This window comes from Pleurodeles waltl, chromosome 4_2 (assembly GCF_031143425.1).
Source record: "Pleurodeles waltl isolate 20211129_DDA chromosome 4_2, aPleWal1.hap1.20221129, whole genome shotgun sequence".
In the NCBI taxonomy this organism is placed as follows: Eukaryota; Metazoa; Chordata; class Amphibia; order Caudata; family Salamandridae; genus Pleurodeles; species Pleurodeles waltl.
Window position 1 is genome coordinate 906146280 of NC_090443.1, and position 20107 is coordinate 906166386.

The following is a 20107-nucleotide window of genomic DNA, read 5'->3' on the forward strand; positions in this document are numbered from 1 at the left end:
TTTAAATTAAAGTTCCTTCTCAGCTTTGCCACCTTTAAAAATGTACCTGGGCTGAGAGATTGGCTCTATTGCCTACTCAGTCACCAGATACACTAATGTGTATTGGATGTGTGTGGACAGAACCATTTTCATACAGCTATTCTGATGCCATTACGCTATCATGCCACTTATATTCTATATACCTGCTCTAAGTGATGCTAGATGGAAAACATTTAGTCCGCCTAATACCTCATCCTGTTCCAACGCATTATAAAAAGGCCCTAAAACAACTAAAGAAGGCCGTGTGATATTACAGCAATTTCGTCAAATCAAGTGTGGTAAGGTACTTTAAAAATGATAAAACATGTTCCAGCTCTAAAACCCAGCAGGGAGCATCCTTTTTTCGATCTCCTCTGGTAGAACACAATGCTGATTCCACCTTCTCATTAGTAAAACCCGTGAAGCAGATGTTTGAAATGCCATACGTTGAATTACTTTAATGGACGGAATAATCGCCAGCTGCCTCCTCTATATCAATAAATTACAAAAGAAGTGCGGCATTTCAGAGTCGGTCACATCAGAGGATTGCTACTGGTATAGAAACTCAATCTTCAAAGCACTTTGTTGCAGGTTTTAGTCAAGCAATGTTACCACTTTGCTGTCTATTGGTATAGTTCTGCTTCTGTGAGATCTACCTGGACCGAGGGATCACAGCAATCAGGATCACAGGGGCTGCATTCCTGGGGATGGGTTAGCAAAGGCCTACTTTGCAAAACATCACAGTCTTTCTGTGTGCCACAGGCTTTTAAACCCTTTACGAGTTGCGAACCATCACGATAAGCAAAAAATGATAATTCAAAGCACCAGTTCAATCATACATTCATACAACTCAACTGCCCAGGGGCACAGAGACCTCACAATTTGTGCAACTTGACAGCCCTACTGCTAAATTCTCTGCAATATAGCTAAAAGACAAACTCAGAATTGACATGTGGAAAAGGAAGCTTGGCCAGTTAGACTTACACACTGCAGTTATCCCAGGATGCAGAACCTACAAGTACTGTGTGGCAGTGAATCAGAGGATGTGTGCGCTGTGAAATATTTCGTTCTTAAATGTAATGTTTGTAAAGACTTGTTGATATATTACGGCTCCTAGTCTCAGTAAGGTACCTACAAGCCACTTTGTTTTATTTTAGAGAATGATATAAGTGGTTTCTTCCAACCAAGATGACCTCAACTTAATAATATAGTTTCCCTTTATCAAACAGATTTTGTTCTGCTGCAGTCATATTTTCATCAATATCCACTCTGCTCAAAATGTTTTTCACTGTGCTTACGGAAATATCTACATGCTGCAGGGGCTTCATCCGTTCTTATATGCACACCCTGGGGAGCGGAGTGTATAAGGAAGGCACATGTGAAGGGACAAAGAAAAACATTGTAAATGTGATCAAATAGTCACATTTAAGAGAAAGAATTATGTGATACTAAACAAATGTAAGGCATTGGGACACGGAGTCCGAAAATGAATGGTGAATTCTTACTGTGTGCTGAGGTAATGTCCTTTTTGGACTCACTAAAGGATACTCCAAAAAAGAGATTTTCCACAGACCCTTAATTTTTTTTTTGTTTTAAGAGAAGTACATTCTGGTGAAATTAGAGTGATAATACTTGGAGATCTAAGCCACAGTGCAAAGTGATACCTCAAAAGCAAATCTTAACAAAAGTTCCCTCTGACAAGGAACCTTTGTTTTCGACTAAAAGTAAACTTCAAAGATCCCAAATTTAAAAAATAATCAAAAAGAAAGTAACACAAAAAATTAAAAAGCTGAAACTTTAATTTCAAAGATCTAAAAAATTGGCATTTCAAAAATCCTAACCGTCTCTTGCATACCTAGCACACTGGTACAATGTACATAAAACAATTGGGTGTTACCTCAAGAGCCAGCCAATACTGAGAGAACCAACAAGTTGATCCCTTATTCAAATGCTCCGGCAAGATATGTGCACCTCCCCATAACCAGGTGGTTTCTTATTGTCAAACTAACCGATAGGCAACCTGTGCTGATGGTTCACCACCAACCATCCACATGCATAGCCATTTGCTAGGATATATCTTTCCTAACTTAACTTTTAAACTTGCATCAGTTTGATCTACCTCCCAAGTCATCCTCGTTAGGTAATTTTTTATGACCCAGAGCAATAATTCCACATTTCCGAAAGTCTGTGTAAATCGGAGTGCAAGGTATTCACTAAAGATTACCTTGCATTCGTAAATCTTTTTACTTTAATTGAATATTACACACGTGCGTGTGCATATAACCTGAAGACAAATCCCAGGCAAGAAGCAGGGGTGGATGTTTCAAGGTGGTACCTCTTGCAAGTTTGTGAACTTCCACAAACACATCCTCAGCTGGGCCTCCACACACTTCCATCCGACCCTTTGCAACTGAAATCGACCAGAGATGTGTTCTCACCAAGGACAGGAGTAAATCGCGTTTCATTTTAGGTGAAACAACCTCGAACTTTGTGGGGGCAAGAATGGAGGGGTTTTCTCCTCTGGGGTAAAATATTACTCTAGGGGTGAAGAAGAGACAAAAATGTGCAACTACACAGAGGAACTTACTTCCCCCCAAAAAAGAACAAATCGGTGCTGGAGATTGTTCCTACATTTATCGTGAATCGACTTGATTGTTTCTATATTTAACAAAATTCCCACTGAAAACTTTTGTGATGCGGATTACCAGTCGGTCCTCGCGCGCACAATGCTGCTGCAGACAATGCAGTTCCGGCACAATGACAGCCAGCAGGCACTGCGTTCTTTCCAGTCTTTCTGCACGCAGCTGCTGGGGGCTGGACCGATGTCAAGAGAAGATGGAAAGGATGTCTGTCAAACGATTTTCTGGGGCTCCTTCTGTGGCCCGTTCCCAATAATTTCATTCATAATGCTAGTTCAGTCTTCGAGGACTCCCGTACGTCTCGAAAATGTGGATAAAATATGCATTTAAAATGAGGCGGTCTAACTCGCTGGATGCACACAATCTACCTGCGTACGCCTGCTTTTAATGAGCATATATTGAAAGAGGTTAAAGGTCAGGAAGAAGCAAGCAGCACCAAAGAAGTGTTTGCGTCTTCGCGGAACTCACCCTGGAGTGCCTCGCTGCTTACTGTAAGAGAGTGAATGAAAACAAGGCACACGAGGTCACGAGGCAGTGGCAGCGCTCGCGGAGCGCCGAAGAATGACTCATGCACATTTAAGGCATCTGCGCGAGGGCCCCGCCCCACGGCGCTGTGGCACGCGACGGCAGCAACACAGCGGCTGGCTCTGTCTAGGTAAAGCCCGCAATTCATTATTAAAATGCGCATTTTTTAAATGGAAGTTGAACAGTGCATAAAAATAGATCAGGTGCTATAATTCAAATATCGGGGTGCAATGCTGGGGAAGTGAGCGTCAAAATAACCGTGACCTTCATTTTCTAAGAAGCAGCAGGGGGCCCTCCACAGTCTTGACAAAACAGCATCACACCGCTGTAGGTACGAAATACTATATTCAGCAAAATATCTATCTATGTTAACGTTACAGAAACTAGCTACGTCGCAAATGGGGCTGAAACTTCCACTGTGTTGGTTTTACAGTTTTTTAGGTGTTTTATATCCTAGCAATTAAACCCTTGTGATTTTGTCAGGGAGGTTTTTTTGTCCTTCTATAATGTGACGAGCATTTATCAAGCGCTACCCTTTAACAACACACGTTCAGGTTGTAAACTGATCTTCACGCAGACCAGCTTTTTGTTAGGCCATAAAAAGTTTCCATGTTCCTTTCTTGTGATATATTTTATTAATATTCATATCCTGTATTGGACGAGAAGGAAGAGCACGTTTTTAGTCGCAGTGACATCAGTTAAAATGTCTCCTTTGAAGCTGCTTAAAATGTATTTATGTTTTGTTGTTTTTTTGCTCTCTGGTTGCGCCAGTCTGACTGGAGCACACTGGACTCTGATGTACAATGCTGAGTGTCAGAAAGAAGATGGCTTACCACACCCACTGTGGAGAAGGAATCTGAAATTTTCTTTCACGTTAATCAAATATTCAAAAAACAAGTTAGTAGTTCTGCTGAGAAGTCTATTTTTCTTGCTGGCATCCAGAAACAAAGAAATGTGAATGTAAGCAAATATTAGCAGCACAGTTTTATTTAATAAGGTGGTTAGAAAAACACCAAAGCTTGTTATGGTGTATACTTAATGCTATGACAAAATGTCCTTGAGGAAGATCACCAGGAGACGCCCACAAAAAAAAAAAATAGTCATCCCCAAACTCAGTGTGTAGTCCAGTTTCCTTTCCACTATATCTATCCCAAACAGGTTGCCTTTCTTGATCTCAGTGGTGCCTATTCTAATCATCTCTAGTCTTTTTATCCCTCCGCTTACCTTTTTCCACCATTTTCCCCATAACATGACAGACTTTCCATTATTTGCTTATCCTGCTTTCTATGGTTTTACCCTCCCTCATCGGTCTGAGAAACTTTGTGCGACCTTCGCTAGCCCACGAATTACATTCATCCCCAATGATATATACCATCTTGCCTCACATGTCTATTTTTAATTTCAAAAGAGTGAGTGGAGCAAAAAACGTGGCACGTAGTTGTTAGTTCAAATGTTTTATTATTCCGCCCAGCATTCAGTCATAAATACATGTCAAGCTCGTGGATTAAATGTACTGCTCTAAATTCGAAATACACACAAAAAAGAATTAAAAACTGCTGCCTATCTCTATTTATTGGTTAAATTTTCAAGTTAAATTCGCAAAAGACAACAAAAGACCCCAATCGTGCATGGCTGTCTTTCTTGTTAAAAATAGTTAATACCACTTCTACAGTCCTTGTGTCATCACAAATCTCAGGTAACTTATCAGCCCATTTAGTTACCAATAATTTTGTGACAATCGAGAAACGTGCACCTTTCTGGTCAACTGAAGCAACTAAGTTATTCTTTATTATAAAGCCACAAGCAACTAAAATACACTTTGGTATGAGGCTGGAGCAATCAGTATGTCCACTTTGTTTCAACCGAGCGTAAATATTTTGCTCCAGTATGTCTATAATAATGATGTGGTTCTAAAATGGTGTCCTATACGCTCAACTTGATATCAAAATCTCGATTTGTCCGTTTTTTTGTTTTTTTTACCTGAACGCCTTTATTATTTTTTGTTTCCTTTCAACAACTAGAGCATGACAGTTTCATAATTCTCTGAACCAGTGGTTCCCAACCTGTGGTCCGGGGACCCCTGGGGTCCGCGAACACTCCTCAGGGGGTCCGCAACTGCACAGATATTAACTAATATTGATAAATAAAGTTCCCAGTTTTCACTAATGACTCTGTGGGGGGTCCCCGGATTCCAATAATGATTCAGTGGGGGTCCCCATGTTCCACTAATGATAAAGTGGGGGTCCACAGAAGTCAAAAGGTTGGGAACCACTGCTCTAAACCCAAGAAACAAGAAAGAATTACAGAAGCAGACACAATAAAATGCTAAAAAATAAAGTGCTGATGGAGGATGAGGGCCTTGGTCCCACCCACATCTATTTTACCTGTGACCTTTGCAATTTTAAAGCGTTTCCTGAAGGACCGCCATGTTGTGGGAGAGTGCAGAGGGATCCTATAGTGTGATGTTGCTTTTCATATGGATTTGATGCCTTTTGTTTGAAAGGACTATTTCAAACAAGGCATTACATTGATACACGATTGTAGAACACTACATGGTACAAATTACATCGTTCAAAGAATAGGCACGATCAATTATCACGAAACACAGATGAGTTTAAAGGTGGGTTCAAAGAAATAAACAGTACGCCTGGTAACTCACATAGCCACTATGATTTCTAATACAATCCATATGGGATTGAATTAAAAACCTGTGAGTCATTTGTTAAGCAGGAAAGAAAAAATCAATGTCCTTTTTATATTCAATATATCCTAAGTCAGGGATATAGGTAGTGGTAGTTAAGCATCCCCTTGGCTTAACTCATGCAGCATCAGATATTCCTAATTACTTTTAAATTTCTTGGATACTAAAGTCCAATCTATAAAAATGGTGGAAATTCATAAAGACAGGTGCCGTAAATGAAAAAACGTCCAGTCAACTCAATTTTCAAGTCACTGGATACCCAGAGCACAGATTCTTCAGAGTGAAATGAAAAGAGCAAGGCTGCAAGAAAGCCAAACATGCCGATGTGTGCAGTGCCTGTCATACCTTGTGTTATACTAGCAATAAAAGTTAGCATGAGGGCTCAGGAAGCAAATGGCAGACTTTAGAGAAAGAAGACTCTGTGAAAGAAAATGCAACAGAAGATATTTCTTGAAATCTGCACCAAAGTACCAATTTTATTTTATGTGGTTGTCTGTTCTTCAAATCGAAAACAGCAAGCACTAGTAACTGGCCAAGTGAATATCTCAATTATTACTGCTAGACCAGCAGTGGCCAACAGAGGTTCTGGACAGCAGCATCCACGCCAGCTTTTCTAGATGATCACTGTCTCTGCAGATGAGTTTCATTCGGAGGCACCCAGAGAAAAATGTTTTCATGTGAAGTGCCTGAAAATCTGAGATGTATCCATTGCTTCGGAGCTACGCTGGATAAGCCTGAAAAATAGTCCACTGCCGAAAGAAGGCTGTTGGGATGACTTAGCCACAGCAATCTCTGAAATAGCACAGCCCACCTATGTGGAGTGATATTTGTGTGGGAACTTCTTCATCCAAATGCGGGCCCACCCTCTGTTGCTGCCAGCTACAACCAGTTCTTTGTGGTGAAGGCCGAAGAGTCTGTGGGAGAAGTTCTGGTGAACCTTTCATATCCCCTGGTGGCCAAAAAGTGACTCTCTCGAATGTAAGATGGCGTGAGGGATCACATACATACACCCTCCATCTGTAAGAGGTATTTCCAACCAGTAGTCACTGGCCTGCTGGGCAGAAATCCCTGGGCGGGTGCAAAATAAACCACTCTGCCTGGTTCCTACCAGCCGGGGAAGCCAGGGATTATTTAATGAAATCACACTTCGTCTGGGCTTCCTGCTCAACTAATAGCTTTATCACTTTGTTCTGCGAGTGCAAAAAGTTGCTTAATGGGACTAAGTGAACATTTTAGCCTGTCCTATGAAAGATGACCTTCGGTCAAGGGAACACTTTATGCAAAATTAAAGCTTGCTGATATATCAGCAGCACTGCTTCCAGTGTTACCACATCATACTTCTTGCATTCAGGCATTTATTTTTAGACCTCCTAAAGAGCGATCATCACTTGCCCAGAGCCTAGTCCTCTGCTAATATTTTGCAGTAGAGCCCAATACAATGTGATAAAGCTGAAATGGTAAAGATAAAAAAAACGCTCACCATCACAGCGGAGGAGAAGGAAGAAGGTGTGGGTGGGGTGTATTTTTCTCCTAATGATGTCAGCAATTCACAAAATCTTTGTAAGTGAAAGTTGCTGGTATAAATGCAGGAGTAAGTAACCAGTAAATCAGGAGAAAGATGCATTTAATCAAAGTAACCAGTAATTCAGGAGAAAGACACATTTAATCAATCACAGAAAAAGCGTTGTGAATCGGCCTCTACATGCCTAAGGAGCTACAACTGGACCAATGTAGTTGTCATTAGATAGCCAGATTTTCTGCCACCTCCTCTCCTAGCGTCATGGGGCGAGATGCTGAAGAGAAGTGCTGTATATGTTTTTGAGTTACAGCTATATCACAAGACCGTCAGAAAAGCCCGTGTGCAGCTTTCTAAGTACAGCCTTCTTAATTATTATGGTTTTCTCACTGGAGTTATGTGCTCAGAAAAACAAATTCATCAACATTCTCACTGTTAGGTGCTGCACACCCAGTAAAGAATGTATTCGCTGCGCCTGCATGCAAGATGGGACTGTACGCTTTAACACTGGCACATAATGCAAATCAACCAATGTGGCACATTTTACCCAGAGAGTGAAGTAAGGACTTGCACAGTAAATCCATAATAAGGCGGATATTTCAAAACAAGTTCGGATATTATATTCCTTCCGTAATCTTTTGAAAGCTACAACTAGGCTGAGACTTGTAAAAAGCAAAGTATTGTCTTTCTCTACTAAATACGCATGTTTGTGTCATCACTGCGGATGCCTCTCTTGAACCTAAGAACAGCCGTTGTAAGCCAGCAAGCCATGGTGTGAATGAGAGTCACTGACAGCATTCACATAGCACACTGCAAAATAAGCGTGCACAAAGCGCCCTCATTAATACAATCATTTGAAGTCTCAAAAGGGGATCCAATGTCAGGACAACAGATGGGAGTTCAGAACAGCCTTCCCAGGGTCAAATGGGACACTGTGGTTCAAAGGGTAAGTACCGGACTGTTTCGAGATGTAGGCCCAAAACAAGCAGGACCGTCTGTTGCCCTTGACGACATTGCCAGCTCCGGAGGTCGATTCATCACCTTTCGACTTGAGATATAGGCCAGCAGGTCAGAATGGCATCGCGTGGCCTCCTTGCACCCGACAACCTCCACTCGTGTCTTAAGCACATGTAAGAGCAAAGAGCCGTCCATTGCATTCAAACACATCAGGCAAGATACTCTTCTAAAGGTGTTTACATTTTAGTTTTTCTCCAACATGGAAGTGCTTCAGATAAATCACAGGTGCGAAGCAATTAGAACATGTTGCTATTTAACCCTGCTTTATATTTAATGTTTTTGAGAAAATGGCACCCGCCGGATTCACAATCAGGGAATGACTAACATGGATCCCACTGTTAAAAGGACAGTCTCCGTGCACATACATTCAGTTAATTAGGCAGTCAGCCCATGCAGAAAATATGACCTTAAGCAGAAGACGGAGGAATACCTGCATACATAATGCAAAAACAACCATTGTTTTGTTTTAACAAGCAACTCATAACCACCATTAATCGTAGGTTATTATAGCAAGTATACAGCTTGCCCCGCCACCGTGCAGGAAAATAAATTAATCAATTAGAAAAGCAGGCTGTAAACTGAATTACGACGCGTTATCTGCATATAGCATGCATAAACCACGGCCATTGGTGCAAGAAATGTAAAGGGACGGTTTGTATATTTACAGCCCCAGTTCACTGCAGTCCCAAAGGCTTTACGAGGTGTTGCATTCTGCCTGTAGTTTCAAAATTGCAACCAGAAGATTCTTAATTTTAATTCGTATCTTCACATGAGTCCACTCTACTCAGTTTTTTGTATCCAAGGTACTTTTAAGACATCTGGGCCTATTCACAAAAGGATTCTGGAGGGCATGGAGTATTACAACTGTTGTAGAACTTTTATACGTTCTCTTACATAGCATGGTGAATTGGTCCCAAAACTCCCAAGTGGGGAATAAAGTTGGAATATTCAAGACATTTTCATATAAAATTAGTACAAACAGAAAGGACTGTGCTTTTTGCCCTTTTATCAACAGAGAGTTGTATGTTTCGGACCAACTCAAAAAGACATGTAGCAACACTTAAAAGATTACTCCTGTAGTACCCCTTCCCATACTCATAAGTGCTTTTGTTATTCAGTCCCAATGTGTTTGCTTTCTGTGTTACTGAAAAGGAAATCCGGCTCCTGACAAGCATACAGGAGCTATTTATGTATACACTGGTTTAGTGTGGTTGGAAAATATCTAAACAGCCTCTGAGACAAGTAAAATATTAAGGCTGGGAGGAAGGAAAACACGATGTACCATCCAACTTGTACAACTCGAGGAACAGATTGCTACTGCTCGCAGACAGACGATGTCCAAGATATTATCTATGCATAAGGAACTGTTTACTGCACCTCAATGCCAGGAAAAGTGAGCATGCTAGATTACACCTCATGAACTATTCATGAGCCCTGATTTTACATTATTTCTGCGTTCATTAATGAAAGAAGGCAGTCTGTTCAGCCATTAGAAGAATAATTTCGATAAATAATTCACAACTGTTACTTTGTCTCTGATAACACTCTAATTAGCAGAAAAAGTTGTTTATTTTAAGACAAAGGAAATACACGCTATTACCATGGAACTGTTTATCTCACTACGGCGGCCTTAAAATACAGTGTTAAATGTCAAAAAATGATTTAAAATGCAGGATTTTATATTTCAAGTGACCAGCAAATTGGCTACGAGATACTACCAGAATACTGAGGATAAATATATGGACCTGAGAAAACATGGTGGCCAAGATATCAACTTCCAGAATACTGAGAAGGTGGTAAGTACTGATTTACTTTTCTGAACATAATATCTACGTACCTTGAAGATAGATTGCCAAGATACATATACGTGAAGTTAAGTATAGTAAACCTATTCTAACATATATATATATATATCCCCTGTCACAATATTCTGGTACTCAATATTTTGCGCACACTAATTTGGCATCCATGTCTTTATCCTCGATATTCTCATATACAGCCACTGGCTCCACGGTCTCCTTGACAACAATGAGAAGCACTCAAAGATGCCCTTCACTAGTTTTCCCTTTGCTTGTTGCAGAATTGCTAGTGCTCCAGCCTTAGTACCACGAGCCCACTGGAACTACTTATGCTCTTTTCTAGATAGCCTCAAACTCCTGGAGATTAGCCAGTGCCCAACAAAACACCGTCAACATCTACTGGAAATTCAAAAGACTCTGCTGGAGGCTGGTGATGGGCACAGGAATCTTTGTAAAAATCAGGATCGGAGCAAATGAGTGGTCTATCAGTTTTAGTGCTGTGTGCTATCCTCACTGTAAAGGAACAAATGAAGCAATTGTGATGTGTATTTGCAAACAGGACAGCTAGCCTATTCTTTGAACAGGGTGTTCCCTGACACGTTTTATTTTTTGCTGGGATGAGACTTTGGTGTTGATATGTTGCTCTTTCCCTCGTGCTCCTGAAAACAAGCAGTCTTTCTTACAGACATGAACAGGGTGACTACCGGATACTTTATGCATCAATTGCAACATTACCATCCTCTTTCTCGGTAAAGTGATCACATTTTCAGTTCACTGCAAATGTAATGTTTTTACTCAAAATATATGCCGTCCTCACTTGCAAACAACAAGTCTTGTCCGTCTCAAATCCTTTGTAAACACACAAGGACACGCATAAGCACGTACATTTACAGCAGCTTACTATCACACACCTTGGCATGGCATAAACTAGCAGAAATTCACAACAAAACCCACAGTTCGTTTCCAAACACCACTATTCCTCTCTTAGAAAATGATGTGCCCGCTTCACCACAACTCATTACCCGTTCTTAAGATCCAGCAAACTTCTCGCCTCGTTTGTCCCCATTGTTCGGAAAAAAATGGAACTCGTGAGAAAAAGTATTTCCGCTCCCACTGAGATACTGCAAAGCAGAAATACAAATCTTTTCATCCCCTCGACGCAACTATCAATTTCCACTGTCATTCACTTTATTTTAGTCCAGCCCATGCACTTAACAAGAGGATTTGCTATTATATTGTTAATAAATACGTTCGGAACATGGAATGACAACAAAGGCCAGTGACAGTAAAATTGAGCATTTACGCATTCGTACGCTAGGCAAATGCAGTATCAAAGCAGAGGAGTCTGGTCCTGTGACGCTATCAGTTCTGACACGTGAGGATACACAATTTGTTTTAGGCACTGCCTTTGTATGCACGTGGGAAAAGTGAGCACGTCCACGTTTTGTGATGGGCCACATTAACCTCGCCCAGCAGTATGTGCATTAGCACGTCCTCTGGGGTTTTGCTTAGGCCTCAAGGCGCGCGCTTTCCACTTCCGGCCGAGGCTGTCTTTGCTGTGGAAGCCACAACAGAAGCAGAGCGGGGCACGGCCTTGTCTCTGTGACTGGGAGCTCTCCATGGTGCTGCTGCCTGCTGGCCAGCAGAAGTCGGAAAATAACTATCTGAACATCCTTTCTACTCCAACTATTACCGGTAAGTAGCAACCGGTAGGTGCTTTTATGCATCGAGCGCTCACATGGAAAAACACGACAGCCCACGATTTAACCTGCTGTGCTTTTTCAAGATAAATTTTAGACAAAAACTCTAGTGAGCACAAAAGCTTCAGTGTCACCAGCAAAAGCGGCACGAAACGGAATACTACTGTAGCTCTGAGGACACAGTACCCTCCTCCAGACGTACACCTGTGGACGGTGAGTTTTTGTTGCTCCAACTGAGCAGAAGTACTACTTTCTCGAATCCAGAACGCGGAGCAGTAAAGGCTACGCATTCAACTTAAGTGATAAAACTAACTATGTTGTCAATTCACCCCAACAAGTACTTGCCTTCATGACTACATACTGTGTCCAGCCTTGTAGAAACTCCAGCAGACCCGTTAGAATTGGATTTTTTGGGGTGTTTTTCTAGGATGTGGGTTTTTGGACATTCTCTGGACTTCTATGACAACATCTGCTTTTGATTCAAGCTATAGCTTGCGTCTGTTTTTATTGCCTAATTGTGTCGATTAGTTTCAGATGGTATTGTTATTCAAGGTTCCTCTGGAAATTTAAAGTGCAATTTCTACAAAAACGATATGTCCCGACATAATTAAACAGAAACGATTTGTACAGAACTGTAATTTCGACCAGCAAACATCCTGTCAGTGACTTTTCCCCAGAGTCGTAAGCTGTGAACTAATGGTATGGACCTTGATAGTATAGAAATATACTGTCCTAGCAGTCAAAAAACTAGAACACAATTTCAGAAAATCAGACTACTACTCAGGCAGCCAGAACAGAAAGGTCGAAGTCAAGTACTTTAAGATTTTCCTCGTGGGTTAAGTATCTTCAAGTGCGAGAAAAAGAAAAACGGACTGTCGAGCCAAAACAATCTGCACTGCAAGCAGAATAGCACCAGCTCAGCTTAAACCTTCTGTAGTCAGCACCCTCTTTCTACCCAGTAACATCTCAACTGTCCGCTGTTTTTGTCTGAGTATTTCTTGGAGAACATCCAGCATGATTCGATAGACTGATGACACAGCGGGGATGCTACTTATTCCTGAAGATTCTGAAGGACTGGCCAGAACCCACTTTGGACCAGCCCTAGGTGAGATGCGTGTAAACATCTTTTTGGGCTTGGTGAGGGTGCAGACCTCAACTTTCTGAGGGGCAAATGAGTGGTGGTCTTTCCAAAACATGTCAAACTGCATGAAGGTAAGCATTTCAAACTAGGGAGTCCTCTCCCCATTTGGTACTGTATGTTTGCTATCACACCATAGTTATTCCTTCCAAACGCCATCAAAGGTGCGGCGGGCTGGAGTTTGGAGTGGACCTGGAAAGGGCGACCAGAACTGTCTGCTGTAATGTCCTGTAGCGAAATAGGTAACTGTCACGCCCCATTCCCTTCAGCATATCATCCGTCTAACAAATGCACAAGAAACTATTGATAAGCTTACACTATTCATCGCTAAAGTTTCAACATTCATGTTCTGCTCTGAAATATTCAATTAAACATCAACCTTAGTAGAAACTTTGTAATGTGCCTTAGAGTAGTAGAGGTTTGCCTTTAAGGACCTTTATTTGAGCTTGTTTGCACCAGTGAGAAAAGTGCAAGAGCCGCTAGGCCAGTGGGTAGGCAACCATGGCAGCTGTGGCTCTTAATTTCAAGCACAGGCAGAAATGTCAATATATACAACAGGCGCAAAGATGGAATCTAAGACGGCACTCTAGCTTTCTGCTGCATACTATAGCCCTGCCTCTTCTCCCTATTAGCAGCTAAATTAGTATATACATTTTGCACTTGGGGTGCAGCTATCGTCAGATGGCCAGAAACCCAATTTTATCAAAGTGCATATGAACAGCTCCACGGATAAAGGCTTTAATTCTCCATAATAACCTAGTCCATCTAGCCATGCTGATTGGCCACTGGACTATATATAATTTTCCAAACACGGTAAAATGACCCACGTCTGGTAAGCAATGTTCAAAACCAGGAAATAAAATGAATAAAAACAGAATCTTGGAATTCCTTGAAAAACAGTTGTCACACTATGAAACATATCACTCCAGTCAGTGGTAAACTACACATTTTCAATACTACGCAAGTCTCACCTCGTCCCATGACAGATAAGAACGTTTCGCAGACATACTTTGCCTTCGTAATCTATCCTATCTCCTCTTTCTGTACTCTCTCTCTCTGGCAATAATCATATGGTCGTCAAACTTCACCAACACTGGTGGCAATGTGTGCCCCTCTCCAGTATTCAATCTGCAGATCTGTCTTTTGAAGTTGTGCATACAGCATTGTGACCTGAAACACCCTGATTCTCTTCCTGGGCGTGTTGGTAGTGCTTATGCAATACATGTGTTCATTCATTCATTCACATGCATACAAAACAACCCATTTGCAAATTTTTTCCCCGGATTATGAAGAAATCTGTTGTTATACATCACAACTTTTTGAGGCTGTATTCTTTCAAAGTAATTTGTTTTTCTCCGCACGTTTTTACAGGAAACCATTGATAGAGTGAAACCACCTGGTCCAAGGATCTCCAAGAGACGACAAAAACTGTCCTCTCTCGCACTAATTCATGTCATTAACATGAGACAACTGCTGCATTTGAAATAATGGGCCATAAATACAATGGTATGAAGCTTTGCATAACACAACAAAAGTGTTTTCAGCCAATCTGAATGTTATTGCTAATTTCGGCTTCATAACACACAAAGAGTTTGAACTATGCGAAACAGGACAAAAAACACTGGATTTTTTTTTTACTAACATGTTGACCTTGTAAAAGTTAGGACATCATTCATGCAGAGGCTGCCTGGTGCAAATGCCCTGCAGCAATCCTACCTGTGCTACCTTTCTGATATTTCAGCATATCTGGGGAGCTTCCTACGCAAGACAAGCACAGTGGAAATCTGTCACCCTGGATATGTCCTGATGCTGAATGTCCATGGGCTGTACCAGACGGGGGCGGAGACTCCAGAGGCCACAGATTCAATAGCAAATGGATAGGAAGATTATGTAATGACAATAAATGGCATCACAAGAAAATTTCCCTTTCTCATCAGCTAATGTCAAGAATATATACAGATAATCTCAGTCAAGTGGGCAAAAGAAAATGTCAGGCCTAATGCTCTGTAAATAGTTGAGACTAATAGCACTGCTGTGACTGTACACCACTGTGAAAGAAAAAATGATGGTAGACGTTTTGACAGATAAATACCCATACACTCTTGCTCTAACTCAATCTGCAGTCACAAACACATGTATGCATGGCTGCATACATGCACACAGTCACGTGCATGCGCCCATACACACGTTTTAGGGAGCTAATTCCACAATTTTGTGCACTAGAAGGTCATACAACATCATTTGTATGTCTGCAATGCCTAAGAATAAGCCAAGCTTCACTGGCCACTGTGCTGCAACATCGATGTGGAACTGCAACCAATCAGCAACTGGCATGCAATGTATTCAGAGGCCCCCATTCTATTCTGAGAAACTGCAACAGCAGCACCATTAGGAATGCTTATATAGCCAGAGACACGATTTCCTCTGAGAAGAGCCGAGAGCTCCTCAAAGATGAGCAGCAGTCACTGGAAATGCTCGCGTTTAGCTGGCCTAGATGCTCTGTGAACTGTGAGCCTGCAGCAACCGCGCGGCGTGTGCCACTGCCGGTGTTACTAGTGCGATTAGGGATGGCTTCAGCGGCTCAGTGTCTGTGCTGTGTTTCAGGCGGGTCTACAGCCACCTCTTGCATGGAGGTCGCTCTGGCGAGCAATAAATGCACAGCAGTCTTACCACAACATGGCTGATGAACACGCGTGGTTGAAGCGTTTGCAGCATTGGTGCCTATTGCTGGGCCGCGAGTCTTCCACTCTCCCAAAGTGCCACTCGTGGCTCTTCTGGTGGATCTCACAACAAGTGGTCTATAGAAGCTAAAAGGCCGCCTCACTTATTGACAAGTGAAGTGCATATCTTGTAGAACCGCACCTTAAAGAGCCCATTAAGTGTTCTGATTAAAGAGGATTCAGCCCATGCACTGTTATATCAGTCATTTGATGATTCTATACAGAAATGTGCATTGGATGATTCAATACAGTACTGTGCCTTGGAGTAATATAGGTTTGCCTTTTCAGACCTTTCTTTGAGCTTTCTTGCTTGTTTGAAAATCTAAAATCATGCGTGATAGATTTGTAAAAAAATAAAAAATAACAATAGGCTTTGGTCAGAGAACTTAGGGTATTGTTAAGGCTTAAGCAAATTAATGTCCTATTCTACACACAATAAACACTATATATCTCCAAATTGAATTTTGTTTTTTTAGGAATGCAAAATCACAGGAATAAATTACAGATCGTATATGAACCACGATTACAACGGGCGTCCCTTTCACTGCCTTTGGCAAAGGCTGAGTCAGCAGGGCTGGCGTCCGACCCCGTGACCTTCACTTCTGAATTGATATTACAGCCGGTGGTTTCCCAGCTGAGCCCTTCTGGAGCCTGCGATAAGGGAAAACGATAATGGAGGCTTTACCGAAAGACCTTTGTACGTCGAGTAATACATATTCTGAAGCCAGGACTATATGCCAACACGTTGACATGATGACAGACAGTAACACGGTCACTGATACCCTACTACATTCCGCCTTCGGTGACCACCATGCCGACCTGAATGACCACACCACAGAGCATCTTCAATCCACACTTAGTGTGCTCATGAGTGCATTGCCCCAGTTCAGTGACAGGTTGGGGTGGCTTAAAAATCTGGCATTGTGGAACTATCCAATGCCAGGAAGCACTAGGATGTGACATGTGCTTTCCTTAGCAGTGGCTTCTAGCCTCTCGGCAACGAACTGCCACAGCAATCGACACGCAACATGCGCAAATCCACCAGCACAAATTGCATCAAATAGAAAAAAAGCTGGAAGAGTCAACAACCTAGTTTTTAACCGACCATTATAATAAGCCACAGACAACAGTTGATGCTGGACCCCCTTCCACAAACTTGTAGTCATCAGAACTGTTCCAATAAAACTGTTTTAGGTCAGCTTTAATGGTTGTATTATCAGCTGATTTCACAGAAAAGCAAAATAAATATATGGTCGGATCGTATGATTATTACTTGCACCACATAGCAAGAGTAATTATAAGGAGCTCATGAGTGGCCTTTAAGGGAATGTCCCACTGCCAGCATCAACATATCCAGGCTGCGGCAGATGGAAGAACACAATTCAGTCACTCACACTCTCTGCATATATCCAGGCCCTCAACACACCATAACAGGTAGGTCAGCTCTTACATCAGTTTGTCTGGTGGGAACAAACCTTCTTGCAATCTACAGCTAACAAGAACGGTACTGGTGGGATACACACTTCTGCCTGGGTGTCATCAGGTGGAGAGCTCTAGTTTCTGAATCAATCTGTCAATACCCAAGACAGTGGAGAAATGGAGGTCTGGAAACGCCACTGCTCAAGGAAATTATCTCAACTGTTTTAAGATGACTTGTGATTCAGGAGTTTAACGTAGATTTCTCATTCGCGCGCGTGTGTGTAAATTTATATTACGTATGAATGTGTGTGAAAATATACACACACACATTTTATGGCAGTATTCAGTGATCTTGGCTTCATAATCTGTGTTGATGCTCTGCCATCACTACCAAAGGAACACAGACCACATTCAATACTTTGAAGCACAAACTGCAGAAGCGATCAGAGCCACTGCAGGCTTGCACTCAACTGACAATAATCTAAACATAGACCTTGGCCGAAGATAATCACAAGTCAGCAATTCGACAAACCACCGGCAGTAATTTGAAACGTGATGTATTCACACACAATCTCCGACCAGGTTTTTGTCAAAAGGAATTGTTATCAGCTTCCAATGGACCGAAAGTAGAAGAATTGGCTGCTAATTGTATTGACGGATGTGTTTGCTGTGTGTGCTTCGCTTTCAAATTGTTATCATTTACATTTAGAACACCTTATGCCCCTTCTCATCTCACAGGCTCCTACGAACATTTTGATCGGGCAATCAACTCCATTTTGTGAACAGGCTGGGTACTCATTCTCCAGTTGCCTGGCTTCAAACTCCGCCCTGCTGCAGAAAACAGACCATCTAGCATGGCATGCACATCTGTTCTGCTGACCTTATTCCTTCCACAACCTCACTGCCTTTCCATCCATTTAATTAAGCCTTGCTTGCTGCTTCTCAGCACTTCTTGGCTTTAAAAACGCCTTCTTCGCTGGGGCGCAATCGTTCATGTGCTGCACAATTGTGGCCAGAGCAATGACTGAGAATGGCTCTCAGATTCCCTTCCTCATTCGGATGCCTCAATTAAAAGACCTACACCTTTTGGAAGATGTGAACAAACGTTCAGAGCAGTGACCCGACTCAGACAAATCGGAACTGGCATGCTGACATTCTGAAATTATACAGAGGGGTACAGGGAGGCAAGGAGGAAGGGAGACGGCTAATTAAGCTATTCTGTAAATTCTTCATGGTCAACGGTGAAGATCGTCAGACATACTATCATGATTGCAAACAAATACGCCACATTTCTATTACAGTAATGTGCCAAGAATGGTCTTAAATTTAAGCAAAGATGGGTCCACCGTTGCACTGAACTATGGGTTCGAATACTGAAGCTAAAAGTATGTTGAATCCTAAAAGAGCTGCTGATCAATTGTTGGAAACATCCCTATGTTGCAATGTTTCGGCACGCAAATAGGCATCAAAGTACTGCAGTAGGTGACTCCATTACCTAGTATAGTGCCTTACAGCAGCAGGTGTCCCTCAGTCTCGTTCCTCTACGCAAGCTGTGACTGGGTATGAAGCTACTTCATTCTTCCACCTGGCAGGGGAGGGAGCCTAAAAAAAAATACTCTACATATAATGGATTTTCTAAGACGAAAGAAACAAGGGCAATGCTTTGAAGGACGAGGCAGGCAAACACACACTCCTCCACCAGGAGCACTGCAAAGAAATCCATATAATGAGCACATACTTACAGAGCTTTAATGCAGTGCTCTGCTGGACAGGTACCTGTTGCACAAATGAACAATGAACATGTGAGATGTGTAGTGCAGAAAGATTTCGAACTACTCAGCTGACAAAACCATACACTGAACTTTCCAGGAATCAATGCAGTCATCTGGATTGCACAGTACATGGCTAGCTAAAACCTCTAACTAAGATGGAGTCTTGCGCTTGTTACATGATTTCTGGGTCTGTCACACTTGGATGAACCGTGTAGCCACATGAAAGTGGCTAGGAGAGGAAAGACACTGACAAGACACCCTTGTGTGGCTGCGACACACAGCTAAGAAAGTATTAAGAGGGGAGGAGTGAACCTTCATTTTAAGATAGTTCTTTCTAACAAGGCCTGGTTAAATGAAGAACCTAGTTATTTGCCTCAAAAGCTAACCCTGCATGTGATTTACAAAACATTGCCGTGTTGCAATTATGCATGCATGCTTATTAGGCCAATGCTCAAAGTTTCCAATCCTTAGCACAAAAAGGAAAAGAGCGCTGACAAAATGCTGCATTTTTGCGGGGTCCGAAACTACATAACAATTATGTAGCTTAATGAAAGGTAACTAGGGACAGATATGTAGTACTGATAAAACATGCACAGGTTTATGTAGGTGGCTTTGTAAATGAGCTTCAGGAATCCATAGTACGCTAGGCAAAGAACTACATATGATAAGCCTTGGAGTTGTAGCTCCCTAGAAAATATAACAGACTGTAAGGAGCCATGTCCCTTTTTGGTTGTACAAGGAGCAAAGACGGTAGGCAATGGGTTCCTCAGAAGATGGACATTCAGACAGCAAACTGTTATGACGTCCAGATAATACACACCCAGCATGGTGAACGAAGGCGTGAGCTTTAAGTTAAAAAAGCACCCTTTGCCTGGGTCAAAGCAAAGCTTCCTTCAAAATGCAAAAACTAGTAAAGGAGCTCTTTCAGAACCTTGAAATAACCATCTTGATATTCTTATAAATTATGAGTCCATGTAATAAGACAGTCTGTATTAATGTTTTCAAAGAATGTGTATTGGTACCACCCAAAGACGAAATCTCCGAGAAGCAGATTTGCAAAAGGATAGATATTTCAGTGGCTTTCGGTTCTGTTATAGTTTGTTTCTAGAATTATTCGCAACTCTAGACATTACGCACCCACAT

At 41.9% G+C, this 20107-nt stretch overlaps 1 protein-coding gene across 7 annotated transcripts in view; it reads right to left on the minus strand.

The window, feature by feature from the left end:
* The window catches only part of ELAVL4 (ELAV like RNA binding protein 4), a 153371-nt gene that overhangs the window by 126118 nt on the left and 7146 nt on the right, over window positions 1–20107 (minus strand). The window lies entirely within an intron of this gene.